Raw genomic sequence first — 17,424 nt, forward strand, 5'->3', positions numbered from 1 at the left:
GCACAAGATCCAATGGCCCATTTCAGATTTGAAAACCCTTCATCAGCTGTAATCCAGGCTCTGCCCGTTCCCTCAGACAAGAGATCAAGCTGGATGAGGAGCCAATTTAAAAATACTGTGTGCTCTAAATAACTGCGAACACCAGAAGTAGAGGCAATCCAGGATATGTCAAAACATACTGTTTAAGGGCGCCTGGGTGGCTCAGTGGGTTAAAGCCTCTACCTTCGGCTCAGGTCATGATCCCAGGGTCCTGGCATCAAGGCCCACCTGGGATGCGGCCCACATCCACAGAGCAGGGAGCCTGCTTCCCTCTCTCTCTCTCTGCCTGCCTCTCTGACTACTTGTGATCTCTGTCAAATAAATAAATAAATAATTTTTTTAAAAAACATACTGTTTAATAAAGGCTAATAGTCACTGTAAGCCTTAAATCATATCACATATCACGCCACTATCACCATTCTTCCATATAGTTTTATTTATTTAGAATTTTACTGTTTTATCATTTACAAATTTGTGTTCTTTTAAAAATTTTCAAGAAATTTGGGCTAATGCTAAAAGACATAAGGCAGATACCAAACTTCAATATTAAAAAGGAAGGTAAAATAGTTATTTTTGGATGATGTAGAATCACATGTGAAACTACTAGATTTAATTTAAAAGAGAATGAATACAAGATACACAAAATCAAAATGCCAAGTATCCTCAGTCTGAAAGCATGATGAAAACACAAACTACAAAGTAAGTAGTAATAACCATGAGAAATGTGTGACCTATTTAAAGGAAACTGGAAAATTCTGTGAGAGATATGAATAAGAAGAGTTGAGTAAATACACAGGCCATGCCATGTGCTTGACTGGGATGACTGAACACTGTTAAATGGCCAATTCTTCCCAAAATAATTTGTAAATCCAACATAAGTATTCCAAAGTTAACATAAAAGAATGAACTGGCCAGAATTACAAAGCACATTTGCAAAAGAATCCTGAAGGGGATCAGGCCCATCAGATACTGTATTATTTAAACAGTGTGATGGGGCAGAAACACGGACAAGTAGAACAACGAACTAGAGTGAACAACCGAGAAATGACACCCACACATATGAAGAAGACAGCACAGAAACGCCTGGGTGGCTCCGTGGGTTAGGCCTCTGCCTTCAGCTCAGGTCCTGGGATGAGCATAGGGCTCTCTGCTAGGCAGGGGACCTGCCCACACCCCTTCCCCACCGGCCTCTCTCTCTCTCTCTGTAAAATAAACAAATAAAATCTATTAAAAAAAAAAAAAGAAGAAGAAGATAGCAGAAACTAATGAAATAACATTGGGAAAGGATTATACCAATTGGGTAGCTACTCAGGCAGAAAAAAAGGCCCTCTCACCCAATTCCATATACTGAAATAAATACCCCATGAAATAAAGAGTTTAACAACAAAAGTTCTTTTTTTTTTTAATTTATTTTTTTAAAGATTTTTTTTTTTTTTAAATTTTACAGAGAGAGAGAGAGATCACAAGTAGGCAGAGGCAGGCAGAGTGAGGGGGGGGGGGGGAAGCAGGCTCACCCCTGAGCAGAAAGCCCGATGTGGGGCTCGATCCCAGGACCCTGAGATCATGACCTGAGCCGAAGGCAGCGGCTTAACCCACTGAGCCACCCAGGTGCCCCACAACAAAAGTTCTTGGAAGGTAGAAAAACATCATATACTTAAAGGTACTTCTGGAAAAGAAACACCACACAGAAAAAAATATTTGTAGTTAAAAATGATCATCAAAAAAAGACTTTCCAATAAACAGAGATAGAACATCTGTCTTAGGTTTCTTAGTAGCCTAATAAACTAGTACAAACTTTTGGGAAGGCAGTTTGACAATATATGTAACCGGAATTTTAAATATACTCCTACCCATGACTCAGTGATTCCACTTCTGGGAATCTAGCCTAAGGAAATAATAAATACTCTCTGAGCCAAAAAATGCTCATCACAGTGAAAAAAACTGGAGACAATCTAAAAACATATTAAAGAGCAGCTAAATGATACAGCCTTTTAAAATGATGCTTAGAAACGATGTGTAACAATGTTTACATTTTTATAATGCAATGTTAAGAAAAAATCAAGATACCAATTGTATATTTAATGAGGAATATAACTATTTTAAAATCTAGACTCATGTATAAAATGTTAAAATATTTCAGTAGAATACCATATATACCCATCATGTGTGTACATATATAATCTGTACATATTTACATGTTATATATTTTAATAAATATATAGACACACATCACCTGCTTAATACCTTTAATTTATTCGAAAAACAGGGTATAAAGCCAAAAGTCATTAATGTAGCATTATTACAGTAAAATTTCAAGAGTCAAATTATAATTAATTTCCAGAGTATCCTAAGTTCCTAATTTTTTTCACCACAGTCATAAAAAAATTACGAATTAAGCGTATATTAAATAGTACTTATATTTAAAATGACAAATCACTTATGCTCAAGTAGAGTTCTTTAGTTTCCTAAAGTGGGTGAGTAACATAACCAGTCTGCATAAGAGTACCTCCCTGTTTCGGCTTCCCCCAGCACACGTCTGACGACGATGTTCTCTGCCTACCACGAGAAAGGCCTTGCGCTCAGGGTTCCCGGAGATCCAACAGCACCTTCAAGTGTTGTCACTCCTGTCAGGAGAATGACACCCTGGCAGAAGCATGACAGGAATGCCAAATGCTATGGGATGTTATGAAAAGGACTATGGAATGGGGCTGAAGGCCCAGCAAGAATTATATGCAGCTCAGGACCCAAGAAGGCAAGAGAGACAGACTGGATCTCATCCAGTGCTCTGGGTGAAAAATGCACAAAAATGTTCTCAGTGCAAGACTAAGGACTCCTGCTCCCCAAGACAAAGAGATGATCAGTCTTTTCCCTGAGTTGCATAACCAGCCCTGGGAAGTAAATAAAAGGAGAGGTCTCAAAGTACATCAAATACATAGCATGTATGTATGTGTATTGTTTTAGAGTTAAAAAACAAGAAAATTTTGGGGGGCACCTGGGTGGCTCAGTGGATTAAAGCCTCTGCCTTCCACTCAGGTCATGATCCCAGGATCCTGGGATCAAGCCCCCCATCAGGCTCTCTGCTCAGCAGGGAGCCTGCTTCCTTTCCTCTCTCTCAGCCTGCCTCTCTGCCTACCTGTAATCTCTGTCAAATGAATAAATAAAATCTAAAACAAAAAACAAGAAAAATTTTGAGAGACCATCATTAAAATGTTTCTAATATTTTAGGAAACCTGTTGTAATGGTCTTGTCATCTGTAAACTGCAAGATGGACCAGAAATGTATTAAGTATGTAAACACTGTTATGTTTGAGATAACTTATTACTATGTTTTTGGAGACAGAGAGAGAGAATGTGAGCAGGGAGAGGGAGAGAGAAAATCTCTAGCCAGCACCTTGCTGAGCGTCATGACCTGAGCAGAAATCAAGAGTTGGTGCTCAACCAACTGAGCCATCCAGGTGCCCATGTTTGAGACTTGAGGACTGTACTTATCAGTTTAATTTACCAGGAGCTTTTTTTTCTACAGGGATTTAAGTTTGCCTCTCAGACATTTTATTTATTTTTTATTTTTATTCTTTAATATTTATTTGTTCTTTCATTCTTTTTTTCAGTTTCTATTTTTTGGTTATGTATTTATTTCATCATTTATCCAATTTTTCTGTATAGTGGCATAATGACATAATTAATAAATAAATAAATGCGTATATTGGTTAGATTGCATGAATTTCGTTTTTCCTGGTAGGAGGGTGACTCATCCATGGCTGGGAGGCACTATGAGAATTTCTGGAGGGAGGGACAGGATCCACTCCAGGCCACTTTGGGGTCTGGAGGCTTGAGGTCTAGAGGGGAGCCTGAGCCCTGTTCCACACTGACTCAGGAGGGAGCCTGAGCTGGGCCTGGGGCTGAGGGCAGGGAGGAGTGGGGAGGGGAGAACACCAGAAGTTTTGAACAAGGCAGAAGTGCAGGCTGTAGTGGAGGGATGGGATGGGGGCAGGGAGGTTGTTGCTCAGGGGTGGAGCTTAGGAGGTGCCCCAGCCCACACACTGTTCCAAGCCATGGGGGTCCCCTCCAGGCTGAGCTGGTCCCAAAGGCCCAGACACCACCTCCTCCTGCCTTATTCTCCTGCACAGCCATCTCTCAGGCATTTTCAGTGCTTAAAATAAAATATACTGGGTGGCCTGGGTGGCTCAGTTGTTATGGGTCTGTCTTCGGCTCCGGTCTGGATCCCAGAATTCTGGGATCCAGCCCTATATCAGGCTCCCTGCTCAGTGGGGAGCCTGCTTCTCCCTCTCCAGCTCCCCCCCCCCACCCCCCACCCCCCTCACCCCGTGCTTGTGTTCCTGCTCTCTCTCTCTCAGTCATAAATAAATAAAATCTTTAAAAATAATTAATTAATCAGTTAAGTAAATATACTAACTAAACCTATAAATGTACTTTAAAATGTCTGGGAAAAATCCAGTTAGCTAAAATAAATCAACAATCAGTCTTATATATACAAACTAGTTACATTCATTAATGGAATAATAAGCTTTGTAAATTGAAAAGGAAAAGGAAAGCTAGCTTTTTAAAAAGTACAAATTCAGGGGTGCTTGGGTGGCTCAGTTGTTAAGCATCTGCCTTTGGTTCATGTCATGATCCCAGGACTTGGGATTGAGCCCCACATCGGGAAGGGCTGCTTCTCCCTCTCCAAGGGAAGGGAAGGCTGCTCCAAGGGAAGCCTCCTTCTCCCTCTCCCACTCCCCCTGCTTCTGTTCCCTCTCTTAGTGTCTTTCTCTGTCAAATAAATAAATAAAATCTTTTTTTTAAAAAAGTGTAACTTCCATAAACTGGATATTATTTTTAAACACCAGTAACTACAATAGTTCTTTGTAAGGACAGTGGGCCCTCTTGGACATTACAACCCACCATTTACTCATTCCCCAGCCTCTCACACAGCCGCACCCATGGGATTCTTAACTGAGAATGGTAGGGCAGGCCCTGGCTGCACCTCAGCCCTCTTCAAAACTGTGAGACCACACTTAGTAATTCATCCCATCCTCCAGAGAGAGCCAATGTCACAAGGCATTACCAAGTCATAGCCATCCTACTAAAGATTTTGTGAGGAAATGGTTAGCAGAATGCATGCCTTCTTTTTCATATACCACAGAGGAAAAAAAAAATAATTTCTTTCATTAAATATCTCCTGTTTTCTGTGCAAAACTTCTTTCTGCCAGCTTCACTAATCTCTCTTTTCTCCTCTCCCACTGCTTCTCTTCCAATACAGTACTCACCCTCAGCTGCAGAACGAAAGTTCCACAGTGGACCAGACAGTGGCTGAGCAACCCTACCCATCCTGAATCCGCCACTCCGAGTGAAAATGCCCGACAAAACTGGGTCTACAGGGAGGATCCTGCTGCCAAGGAAATGAGATTCTTCTCAGCATCATTTAAAATGAAATGACTGTTAGAAGCTGTCTGAAGCAAAATGAGAGTGAAAGGGAAACAGGCTAAGAAAACAGAAGTAGAGCCACTTCACCATTTTGTTTAATTTGTAATATTTTCAGTAAGATCTTGAAGCAAAAAAAGCTGAGATCAGGAAGGGCATTCTTTTCTTTTCTTTTCTTTTCTTTTTAAGATTTTATTTCTTTCTTTGGCAGAGACAGATCACAAGTAGGCAGAGAGAGAGGAGGAAGCAGGCTCCCTGCCGAGCAGAGAGCCCAATGCGGGGCTCGATCTCAAGACCCTGAGATCATGACCTGAGCTGAAGGCAGAGGCCTTAATCCACTGAGCCACCCAGGCGCCCCAGGAAGGGCATTCTTAACGACTTGAAGGACCAAGTGAACTACCCCCATGGTAATGAAAAACGACTGTATATGTTTCTGTGCAGCCATTGTTGGTGTGGGTTCCTAAAGGAAAAAAAATGGATATCTGTCAGGACATGGAAACCAGAGGAATGTTTTCCCAGTTTTCAGAAAAGAGCAAAGAGTAAGATTCTGGAAATTACGAACTGGTAAATACACCATCAATCCATAACAAAATTCTAGGACAGACTATTAGGCAACTGTTCTGCTGTGAAAGGCATAATATATACAGTGGGGTCTATACAAAATATGTTGATAATTATTAGGCTCCTTTGACTCCCTCACAGAAAATCTGATGTGATAGTACATCTCTACACAGCTGGTAAGAGAGGAAAGAGAATCCTCTTTTACTATCTCCTCCTTGGCTGTCAAAAAAGTAGAATCACGAGAAAATCAAAGCCACAGAAGAGTACAAAAGCTCTTAATAAGGACAGATTCTGGCAGGGAAAATGTCTATTTGTTCAGTGTAGAGGCACTGAAGCCTGCCCGCCAGACTTGGACCAATGTGTGGCCTGCACAGAGGTACCAAGTTGGGGGCAGGGACTGAGAGTGTGCTATTCTCCGGCCCAAGGTCCCCGCCCCCCCAACTCTGCGTGCTTTGGGGCAGCATCATCCGGAGGCAGCATCTTTTCCCATGATGCTCTGTGGTCCTATGTACGTCTGAAGTCCAGAGCCTGCACCTCAAATCCCCCATCTTCTACTCATCAACTTGAAGCCCTCCTTGTGATTCAGTCTTCCAATGAATGGGTGTGAGTCTCCCTCCTGATGGATGGCGAGGAAATGCCAACTGGTGTGAGGAGCACTGAGCACAGTGCTTGGCGCCATCTTGGGAAAGTCCTGGAAGGGATTACATGAGATCTCTATGGTCCTGATCTCAAATTCTGAGATTCTGTGACCTGAGTTTGAAATCAGAAACTCTTGACTCAGATCCTTCTGGCCATCACCTTTTCATTGCAGTTAAAATTTACAATGTGAACAACTGAGAAAAGAGGATTCTCTGAACAGTATTTTTCTCCCCATTTTGTAAACTATACTATAAAAACAATATACTTGTTCTCTTGTGAAAGAAAAGTCATAAAGTCATCCTCTGCACTGCCCCACAATACATTTTCCTCTCATTCTAAAAAGATTCTATGAAGCAACATTTACATATTGGGTAGATTTTTGCAAATGGTAAAGAGGGGGAAAGAATCCTGTCTGACCATGCCTTGAGAAGCAAATTTTTCACTGGTGGCTTCATTAACTTTGTGTCTGGGGATGGATGTATAGAAATGATTTCACTTAGGAAAGCTGTGCTCTGTCCACATACTTCATGGATGATTAATGAGAAAAGATTCTAAATTTATAGAAGTATATACACAAAGGAATCTGAACATAGAAAACAGCTATACAGAGCCCCTTCAGATATTTTTTACAGCAAAAATTTATTTGATTTCCATTAGCAGTTTTATCTAATTATTACATTTCAGAATATTTCAAATAAAATCTATCAGATAAAAGAAATACAGCATGTTTGTTACATAATGCTAATATAATCTCAAACTGAGTAATTCCCATCCCAAAGTCTCTGGAAGTAAGAAAATAATGAATAGATGATGTTTTTATTAAACATATGAAAATATGCATGTAAAAGATCATTGATAGACTAAAACATACTTGAACTCTTTGGTTTATTTTGGTTAAGTTCTGGGTAGAGCAGTTGGTTGAAATGAAGCATGTATAGAAAAAATAAGGACAAAGGTAATTATTAGCGTTGGTCTCTGGGATGGAAATGTAAAGCATTACTGGGACAATACTGCTTATCTTACTAGGCCTCTATGTGTTATTTTGTATACTCTACTGGCAGCCCTGAAAACATGAAGCAACTGTTTCGTGAGGCTAAAAGTGACCTGAAGAAAGTAATTCCAAATCCATGATGCTCCTAACCCAACTATTAGGTAAAAATGGGACCTCTACCAACATGAAGAAGTGACTGTCTCTTCTGTTTTTAATTACATATGGACAGAAAAGTCCTAAATCCTTATTTTAGATCTCCACTTAAATGATTCCTTTATATTACATCTTATGCCTGTTCCCTTCTCTGCTCTCAGTTTTAGGACAAATTGGGGAGCACCTGGGTAGCTCAGTCAGTTGAGCGTCTGCCTTCAACTTGGGTCATGATTATAGGGTCCTGGGATTGAGCGCCACATTGGGCTCCCTCCTCAGTGGGTAGCCTACTTCTCCCTTTCCCTCTGCCTCTGATTCTTTCTCTCAAATAAATAAATACATCTTAAAAAAAAAAAAAGAAGTGACTCTCTGGTCTAGCTTCTTACTTCATTTGTTTCTGCACTATTGTCTTTGGGAACTTTTGCTGGAGCTCCTTACCCTGCCAGCTGTGAGGGCAGCCCCTGGGACAGGCAGTTGGACATACAGGGAAAGGGGCACTGATGTGCTGGGGGCCACCTGACAGGAAGTCAAGGTCTGTGTGACCAGCTGTGTGACCATGGGCAATCTATGAAGCCCTCGGAACCCCAAGCTCTCCTTGAGTTAAATGGAAATAATCATGCCTACATCACCACAGGTTTGCCATGAGCTATAAAGTCAGTAGAAGGTTCATAAGAGTGTAGACATACATGCAGCTAAGAGGATTCTGTACACACACACAGAAACAAAAAACAAAAACAAAAACAAAAAAACACCAAATCACCATCTACTAGCAGTAAGTTGGATAAGCTGATTCATTTATTCAAATATATTTCCTAAATTTCTACTCTGTGCCAGGCAGTGGTATAGGTACTGAGGATACAGAGGTTTGACAGGCAACAATTCCTGTTCTTTTGAAGCTTATATCCTAGGAGGGAAAACATGATCAACATATAGGTAAAATGTAGGGGTGCCTGGGTGGCTCAGTGGGTTAAGCCTCTGCCTTTGGCTTGGGTCATGGTCTCAGGGTCCTGGGATCGAGCCCCACATCAGGCTCTCTGCTCGGTGGGGAGCCTGCTTCCCCCTGTCTCTGCCTGCCTCTCTGTCTACTTGTGCTCTCTCTCTGTCAAATAAACAAATAAATCTCAAAACAAATAGGCAAAATGTGTATTTCATGGTGGTAGATACTATGAGGGGAATATACGGAAGGGAGGACTTGGAAGGGATGAGAAATGCAATTTTAACAGTTTCAGACAAAAGTGACATTAAAATAAGACTGGAAGTAGTGGAAGAGGAGCCAGGTAGCCGTCCAGACAAATGGAGCAGCTGGTACCGGGGAGTCAGGATGGCCAATGTGGCTACAGTAGTCATGGGGGCAGGAGAAGGAAATGAGAGGAAAAGAAATGGGAGCCCTTGAAGAATTCTGAGAAGAGCAGTGACATAATGAGCTTACCTTTTAACCAGATCTTTCAGGTTCTTTGAAGAGAGTGCTGGGAATACAATGGTAAGAAGCGCAAAAGTGAAAGCAAGAAGCTACTAAGAAATTAGCACAACAATCCCGGAAAAAAAATGAGCACAGTTTAAATTAGGGCGGTAAATGGACGTGGTGAGAACCGGTCACATTATGGATCAATCCCAAAAGTGTGGCTACGGTGAGATTTGCTGATGAGCTGGGTACAAGCAGATTAAGAGAGGAAGGAGTTAAGGATGACCCCAAGTTTTCCCACCTGAGCAAGAAAAAGGATGAGGTTACTATAGATTAAGATAAAAAACACTGGGGTACCAGAACAAGAAAAGGGTAGACATGTACAATACTGACAATCAAGGCAGAGGTCTACATCAGACATGTGAAATGGAGAGTCAACAGCATTTAGCCGATATTTGGCAAACCATGAGGTTGGATAAGGTCAACAAAGGAGTGAGTACAGATAGAAAAAGGAAGTCCTAGATCCAACATTAAAGTGTTGGAAGATGAAAAAGAGCCACAGTAGGATAGAAAGAGAACTAGAGGAGTGTGGGGTCCTAGGAGTATATCCTAGGAGCAGAGAGTTTTGTCTGTGCTGGTGAGGATCATTAGGATGGACAAGGAGGATGATAATGAACTGAACATTGTGACTGACAGGACTGTGAATCTGGTAACACGAAGGTCACTGGTGATTTTCAGGAAAGTGGCTTCAGGGAAGAGGTGGGGGTAAGAGTCTGTCTGATTAGGTGAACTGGAAAGAGAACAGGAAGACTCAGGTGATGCCTCTGGATAGCAGTCCGTTCTCTTCTTAACCATTGAGTGCTGAAATCCAGGGTCTCCCTTGATCTTAATTCTCAAAAAGAACTTCCTCACTTCCAACTGAACTCCGTTTCCTTGTATCTTATCCTTTTTTTTCCCTTGAACTAGGGAAAAAAATCTGTATCTAACAGGTATAAAAATCTGTAACACTTCATATACTTAAAAATAGTAGTCAATTCCAGGTGTGCCTGGGTGGCTCAATCCTCAAGCATCTGCATTCGGCTCCAGTCATGACCCCAGGGTCTGGGGAAGGAGACTGGCATCTGGACTCCCTGCTCAGCAGGAGGCCTGATTCTCCTTCTCCCACTCCCCCTGCTTGTGTTCTCACTGTCAAATAAATAAAATCTTAGAAAAGAAAAACAATTCCATTTATAATAGCATGAAAAAATAAGATAAAATACTTAGGAATAAATTGAGCCAAGCATTTGCAAGACTTGTACCCTCAAAACAGTAAAACATCATTGAAAGGAATTAGAGAAGACCTAATAAAAGGAAAGACATCCGATGTTCAAGGACTGGAAGACCTAATATTGGTAAGTTGGTAACACTCTATAAATTGATGTACAGATTCAACACAATTCTGATCAAAATCCCAATACCCTGCAAGTCTTTAGTCACATGATAATCTCAAGGGCCCCGTCATTTAATGAGGTGGTCTGGTAGTAGAGTCAGATGGGATTCACATTCTACTTTCTAACTGCCTAACCTGCACGTGGGACTTAACTTCTGCCTCTGAGGATCAGATGAGTAATGATTATATGAAAGCACACAGCCCAGCGCCTGATACAAGAGGCCTCAAATTATATTTGCTTTCAAAGAAACACACCCTATCGGATGTCTACATTTTACCTGGCTCTAACTCTGCTCAGTCTAGACCTATAAATGGGGTAACATGTGGAAACTACCCTGCAGGAGTTTGCAACCCAGGGAGAGAAAGAAATATTCCTCTGTACTTCAAGGTTCAATAGCAGTCAAAGGAACGTACCTTAAGATCTGAAAGTCGGGAAGGGAGCATATGAAGGACTCTGATGGCTTCCTGGAGTAGGTGACAGCAGAGCACTGTGTGGCCTTCACAAGAGGAGAACCTACTGGAATTACCACTGGGGGAAAGGCTAGAGAGAAAGACAGGAAGTTGAAGGAATGGCTGCCCCACACGGAATAATGACCATCTACTAATGAAACAGACACTGTCTCCTCTGTGTGCCACAACACCGAGCACCAAGATGCAGGTCACCAGAGACCACAATGCATTCGAGTGCCTTCCAAATGTTCCTTGACAACGCAGTTGTTATTTGGAGACTGGCATCTGGACTCCCTGCTCAGCAGGGAGTTCTTACTTTCACAGTTATAAACCTGGTTTGGTCTGTGCTAATCAGAAGCATAGCTTTGCATTATAGACTTCCAAAGCAAAACTCTACAGAAGCATACAGCTGCCTGATTCCTAAGCAATCCTGTGGGCTTGCCATCACAGATCACAGAACCTTCTGGTGTACTCTGATCCTCTGCAGTGAATACGTATCGCTTTTAATAACATTACTAAATTGGTGACATGTTTGGCTAGTGGCTAATCACGAGTCAGATCTTTTGACATTACACACATATTTAGTACCAGCCTATAATTCTGTATTTCATTTGATTTTCTTAGTAAGAGGAGCTTTTTAAAACTACAAAAATTTTAAATAATATGGGAAAATAAGCCACTAATTTCTGTGTTAACCTTCTCGTTCATGTCAATGCTGAACAGAGCTCAATTTTTAAAAAATCAGAAGATAAATAGGGGGAAAAATCCAGATATTAAATGAAATTGTTGACTGTCACATTTGGTTCTTTAATTTCAATCATGGAGATCTCTGAAGATTTACTTTGTAAGAAAATTGGAAAATGGAAAACCAACAAATAGTGCATAAGGAAATGCTTACATGTTTAAAACCTTTCCATTCAAAGAAATGCAACATTGTATTTTTTCTGCTTGCTGGATATTTGAAAGTTACACATTCTACCACTTGAGAAAATGTAAGCTAATAGTGTCATTAGTCTGTATTTTATTCTAACTATAGTACACATGGAGAAAGAAAAGTTTAGTGAACTAAGGATAAAATAAACTCAGTTAATTATATGGAAAACAATCAAGGGTCAGGCTTAATAACACTGATTTAGATTTATGGGAATAGAGTCCTAGTCCTATCTGCAAACGCCTTTAAGAAATGATCAGGAACATAGCAACTATTCTTTCTTAATGTTCCCTTCTTGTCATGAACCAGTTCCGTTAGGATGGGAATTCCTTTACTTACTAAACTGCACTAAAGGACCATTTGCCCTGCCCTAAAGGGAATAGTTCAAGCCAAAGGAAACTGATAAGAACCAGAGAATGTAGAAACCAACAATTTAGTTAACATCTCACTTGTTATGTGCTATTCACTTCTAAGGAAAAAAACAAAACAAAACAACTATGAGCCTCATTTACGAAAAATATCTTTTCTATCTAACTGGCCAGGTTTTGACCTAAGTGATTTACAGGCAAGCCCAGGATCTGTAAACAAAGCCAGGCTACTCACAGACACACCTGCCGGGCCCCCTTCACCCCTTTCTCATGCATCCCCCATCTCCAAAAGATGGTGAGGCTACCTGAGGCAAAACCTTCTAACTGATCTATGTAGCATCTGTTCTACATGAAGCTCGAGATGAGTATTTTACAACAGCACAATCCATGCATGCCATAAATGTAATATTTAGTTTTTTGTTGTTGTTTTTTTTTAAGATTTTATTTATTTGACAGAGAGAGATCACAAGTAGGCAGAGAGGCAGGCAGAGAGAGAGAGAGGAGGAAGCAGGCTCCCTGCTGAGCAGAGAGCCCAATGCGGACTCGATCCCGGGACCCCGAGATCATGACCTGAGCCGAAGGCAGCGGTTTAACCTACTGAGCCACCCAGGTGCCCGTAATATTTAGTTTTATTCCAGGATCAAATGTACTTCTAGCGGCATAAATATTTTTATCTAGAAAGATCTCCTTACCGTTTGGTAAAAATAGCAGATAAAGATCAAAGCCTTACTCACTGAGAAATTTTAACTGCTCAATATTATGTGTTCAATCTTACCAAGTTTTCAAAATATTTAAAAAATCAGAAAATCTCCCTTTTCAAGTCTTTAAGGTATTTCTTTTCTCTCCCCTTCAGAAGTCAGAGTAGAACTTTGTTGACAAGCAGCAACCTAAGCGGATCACAGCAATGGGAAATTCTTTCATTGGAACCAAATCAACACATGTATTCGTAGCAGGTAACAGGAAGACAAACTGCCTGGCCTGCAAACCAAGCTGCCCAGCTTGGGAACAGAAGCGCCTGGGGGCAGCTCCGTTATCAGCTCTTTGACCTCTTATTGCCCGGTTGTGAGGCCTAAAATAACCAGAGCACATTTCAGCAAAGTTGAACTCCACAGAGGCTTCAGTGCCTGAAGTCCTAGATCAGTAGCTGTGTTCGGATAAACACGAGGGAGGGAGGCTGTGGAGGGAGGGGCGGGAAAGGTTGGGGAGGAGGCTCCATCACAAGGGACCTGCAGGCCAGGATTCTGGCTCAGGCTTTTGTTCCACGTGTGAGCAGAGGCCATTGAAGGGTGTTGAGCAGAGGAGTGACAGGATCTGATTTACATTTGAAAAGGATTGTTCTGGCTGCTATGCTGAGATCAGACTGGGTGGAGTCCGGGGAAACTATACAAGGGTCCTACAATGATTCCTGCAAGAAACAAGAGTGGCTCAGACCTTGTAGGCAGTGGAGGAGGCTGAGAGAAGTGACCAGATTTGGTACACAATTAGAGGGGAGGATGCCAGGTGCAAGAGAAAGATATCTCTAACCTCTTTTTGTAAATAAAAATAAATTCCAGAGAATTTGATGAGTTAGGATAAACCATTCAAATGAAAAACAGGCAAGGGCTACAGACAATTTACAAAACAATAAATACATGCAAATGACCCTATCAAAAGACTTCAACATCACATGTGATCCCAGAAATGCAAATTAAAACAAAAATAGGATGCCCCCCACCCCAGCTCCATACTCTGATTAGAAAAAAAAATGCAAAGATTATCCTAGTGGACTGAATTTTTCCCCCAAGACTCGTGTCCTTCAGCAATCGCAGAATGTGACTTGTTTGGAAATAGGGTCTTTGCAGATGTAATTAATTAAAATGAGGTCATACCAGATTAAGAGGCCCTAAATCCAGAGACGGTATCCTCATAAGAGGATGGCGCACACAAAGATACACACATAGGTAAGAAGGCCCTATGATGACAAAAGTGAGATGAGACTTGATGCAGCCAAGTTCGCCGGGAGCCACCAGAGGATACAAAGAAGCAAAGGAAGAATCCTTCCCCAGAGTCTTTGGAAGGAACCCAACCCTGCTGACACCTGACTTCAGATTTCTAGTCTCCTTTAGTGGTGAGAGAATAAATTTGTAGTTTTAAGCCACTGAGCCTGTGGTTCTTTGTTACAGCAGTCCTGGGAAGACTAATACTGTAATATATGGCATTAACAAGAGTATGGGAAGTAGTTGCTGTCATCCCCTGCTGGTAGAAGCTTAAGTTAGTAAACAACCTTTAGAAAAGCTGATTTTAGGGACGCCTGGGTGGCTCAGTTGGTTAAGCAGCTGCCTTCGGCTCAGGTCATGATCCCAGCGTCCTGGGATCAAGTCCCACATCGGGCTCCTTGCTCTGCAAGGAGCCTGCTTCTCCGTCTGACTCTGCCTTCCACTCTGTCTGCCTGTGCTTGCTCTCGCTCGCTCTCTCTGACAAATAAATAAAATCTTTAAAAAAAAAATAGAAAAGCTGATTTTAGAAGGTTTATCAAACACAGTTTTAAGAAAACTAGACTTTTTTTTAAGACCTTATTTATTTATCTGACAGAGATCACAAGTAGGCAGAGAGGCAGGGGGGTGTGGTGGGGGTGCCGCAGAACAAGTTTTCCGCCGAGCAGAGAGCCCAACTCCGGGCTCCATCCCAGGACCCTGGGATCATGACCTGAGCCGAAGACAGAGGCTTTAACCCACTGAGCCACCCAGGCACCCCGATAACCAGACTTTTTAGTAGCAATTCCAATCTGAGGAATTTATATTAAAGTAATGACTAGAAATGTATATAAAGATTTCAAAAGAAGAACTTTAAACCTAGGGTTAAAACTGAAAAGAATCAAAATGTTTAAAAATCTGAAATTAGTCAAGTAAATTATGGTATGGTAGCTTCTTATGAAATAAACATACTCTTACCATATAATACAGAAATCACACTCCTTAGAATTTACCCAAAAGAGCTGAAAACTTACATCCACATAAAAACCTGCACACGTATGTTTTAACAGCTTTTTCGTAACTGCCAAAACTTGGAAGCAACATGTCCTTTGAAAAGGACATGGGTAAATAAAGAGTGGTACAGTCATACAACAGAATATTATCCAGTGATAAAAAGAAATGAACTGTAAGGCCATGAAGGAAACTTTAATGTGTATTCTAAGAGAAAGAGACCAGTATGAAAAAGGCTGCATACTGTAGGATTCCAACTATAGGACATTCTGGAAAAGGCAGTGGGTTGCCAGGGGCTTGAGGGGATGTGAAAAAGGATTAAGAGCTGGCGCACAGGACATTTGAGAGTGTGAACTCTTCTGTTTGGTCTAAAACAGTTGATACATGTCATTATACATTGTCCAAACCCACAGAAGAAACAGCTCCAAGAGGGAACCCTAATATAAGCTACAAACTAGGTGATAATGATTTGTCGGTATAGGCTCATCAGTTGTAACTAACACACCACTCAGGTACAGCTGTTGATAGCCAGGGAGGTTATCTGGGGTGGGGTGTGGGAAGACTCAGGGTACATGGGAACTCCCTGTACTCTCTGTCAATTCTGCTGTGAACCCAAGACTGCTCTAAAAAATAAAGCCTATTAATTTAAAAAGAATTTCAAAGAAAAAAATGATCTTGAAAAAATAGCTCATGTCAAAAATAAGATGTGAATTGTACTGTTTGTTAACAGGAGAAAGCAACAGTATAAATACAACTTGTGGTATGATTCTAATTTTGTTTTTAAAAAGTATATAGAGGGTGCCTGAGTGACTCAGTGGGTTAAAGCCTCTGCCTTCGGCTCAGGTCATGATCCCAGGGTCCTGGGATGGAGCCCTGAATCAGGCTCTCTGCTCAGCGGGGAGCCTGCTTCCCCCTCTCTCTCTCTGCCTGCCTCTCTGCCTGCTTGTGATCTCTGTCAAATGAATAAATAAAAATAAATAAATAAATAAATAAAAATAAAAAGTATATAGAAACATACAGCATATTCATATATTATTAGATACACCACACTAAAATATTAATAACCGGTATCTCCAAGAGGGCAGATTATACACAATTTTTATGTTTTTCTTTGGATTTCTTTTCCTTTTTTTTTTTTAAAGATTTTATTTATTTATTTGACAGAGAGAGATATAACAAGTAGGTGGAGAGGCAGGCAGAAAGAGAGAGAGGGGGAAGCAGGTTCCTTGCTGAGCAGAGAACCCGATGCAGGACTCCATCCCAGGACCCCGGATCATGACCTGAGCCAAAGGCAGAGGCTTTAACCCACTGAGCCACCCAGGAGCCCCTCTTTTTTTTTTTTTTTTTTTAAGTAGATACTACGCTCAATGCAGGAGCCCAAAGCAGGGCTTGAGCCTACAACCCTGAGATCACCCACCTGAGCCCAAATCAAATGTCAGATGCTTAACTGACTGAGCCACTCAGGTGCCCCTCTTTGTGATATCTTACACTATCCAAGATTTCTACAATAAACATGCATTACTTTTATAATTAGGAATGAAGAGTTAATGTCATTTAAAAGTAGTAACAAATACAGGGGTCTGAAAAACCTAAGAACGTTAATTTGAGACAAACAGCAAATTGCTTTAATGAAGCTCTCAAAGCCACCTGTTTTGTTGTTTTAACTTATTCACCACATTTTTGTTCATGGCCTCTGTTACATTCCTCCCAAGTTCCCCAAAGTTCCTCCTATCTCCTTTTCTTTTACTAAGCAACCTGCCTACCCATTCAGGTATGCCGAGATTCACCTCACAGGAACCAACCCTAATTCCCCTGCTTGCAGAACACGTTTCCTGGAATTTCTACCCATCACATCACATCATCCATTCCTCTTGTCACTTATTGCTCTTTTTAAAAAAGCCCTAGAACAAATGTGCTCTTCAAAGCTAAAAATATGGGAGAAGGGGGAAAAATTCAATGGAAATTTGGAAGATAAAATTGAGAAAGTATCTCATATAACAAGAAAAAAAATAAAAGGACAGAGTTGGAAAACTAAAGATTAAAAAGAAAAAGAAATAGGGATGCCTGGGTGGCTCAGTCGG

The 17,424-nt window shown here is 41.1% G+C and overlaps 1 protein-coding gene across 5 annotated transcripts in view; it reads right to left on the reverse strand.

Annotated features, from left to right (window-relative positions):
* TJP1 (tight junction protein 1) overlaps nt 1–17,424 on the reverse strand; it is a 241,142-nt gene that overhangs the window by 164,768 nt on the left and 58,950 nt on the right. The gene's annotated exons all lie outside the window — the stretch shown is intronic.

This window comes from Mustela nivalis (genome assembly GCF_964662115.1).
Source record: "Mustela nivalis genome assembly, chromosome: 6".
Taxonomy (NCBI): domain Eukaryota; kingdom Metazoa; phylum Chordata; class Mammalia; order Carnivora; family Mustelidae; genus Mustela; species Mustela nivalis.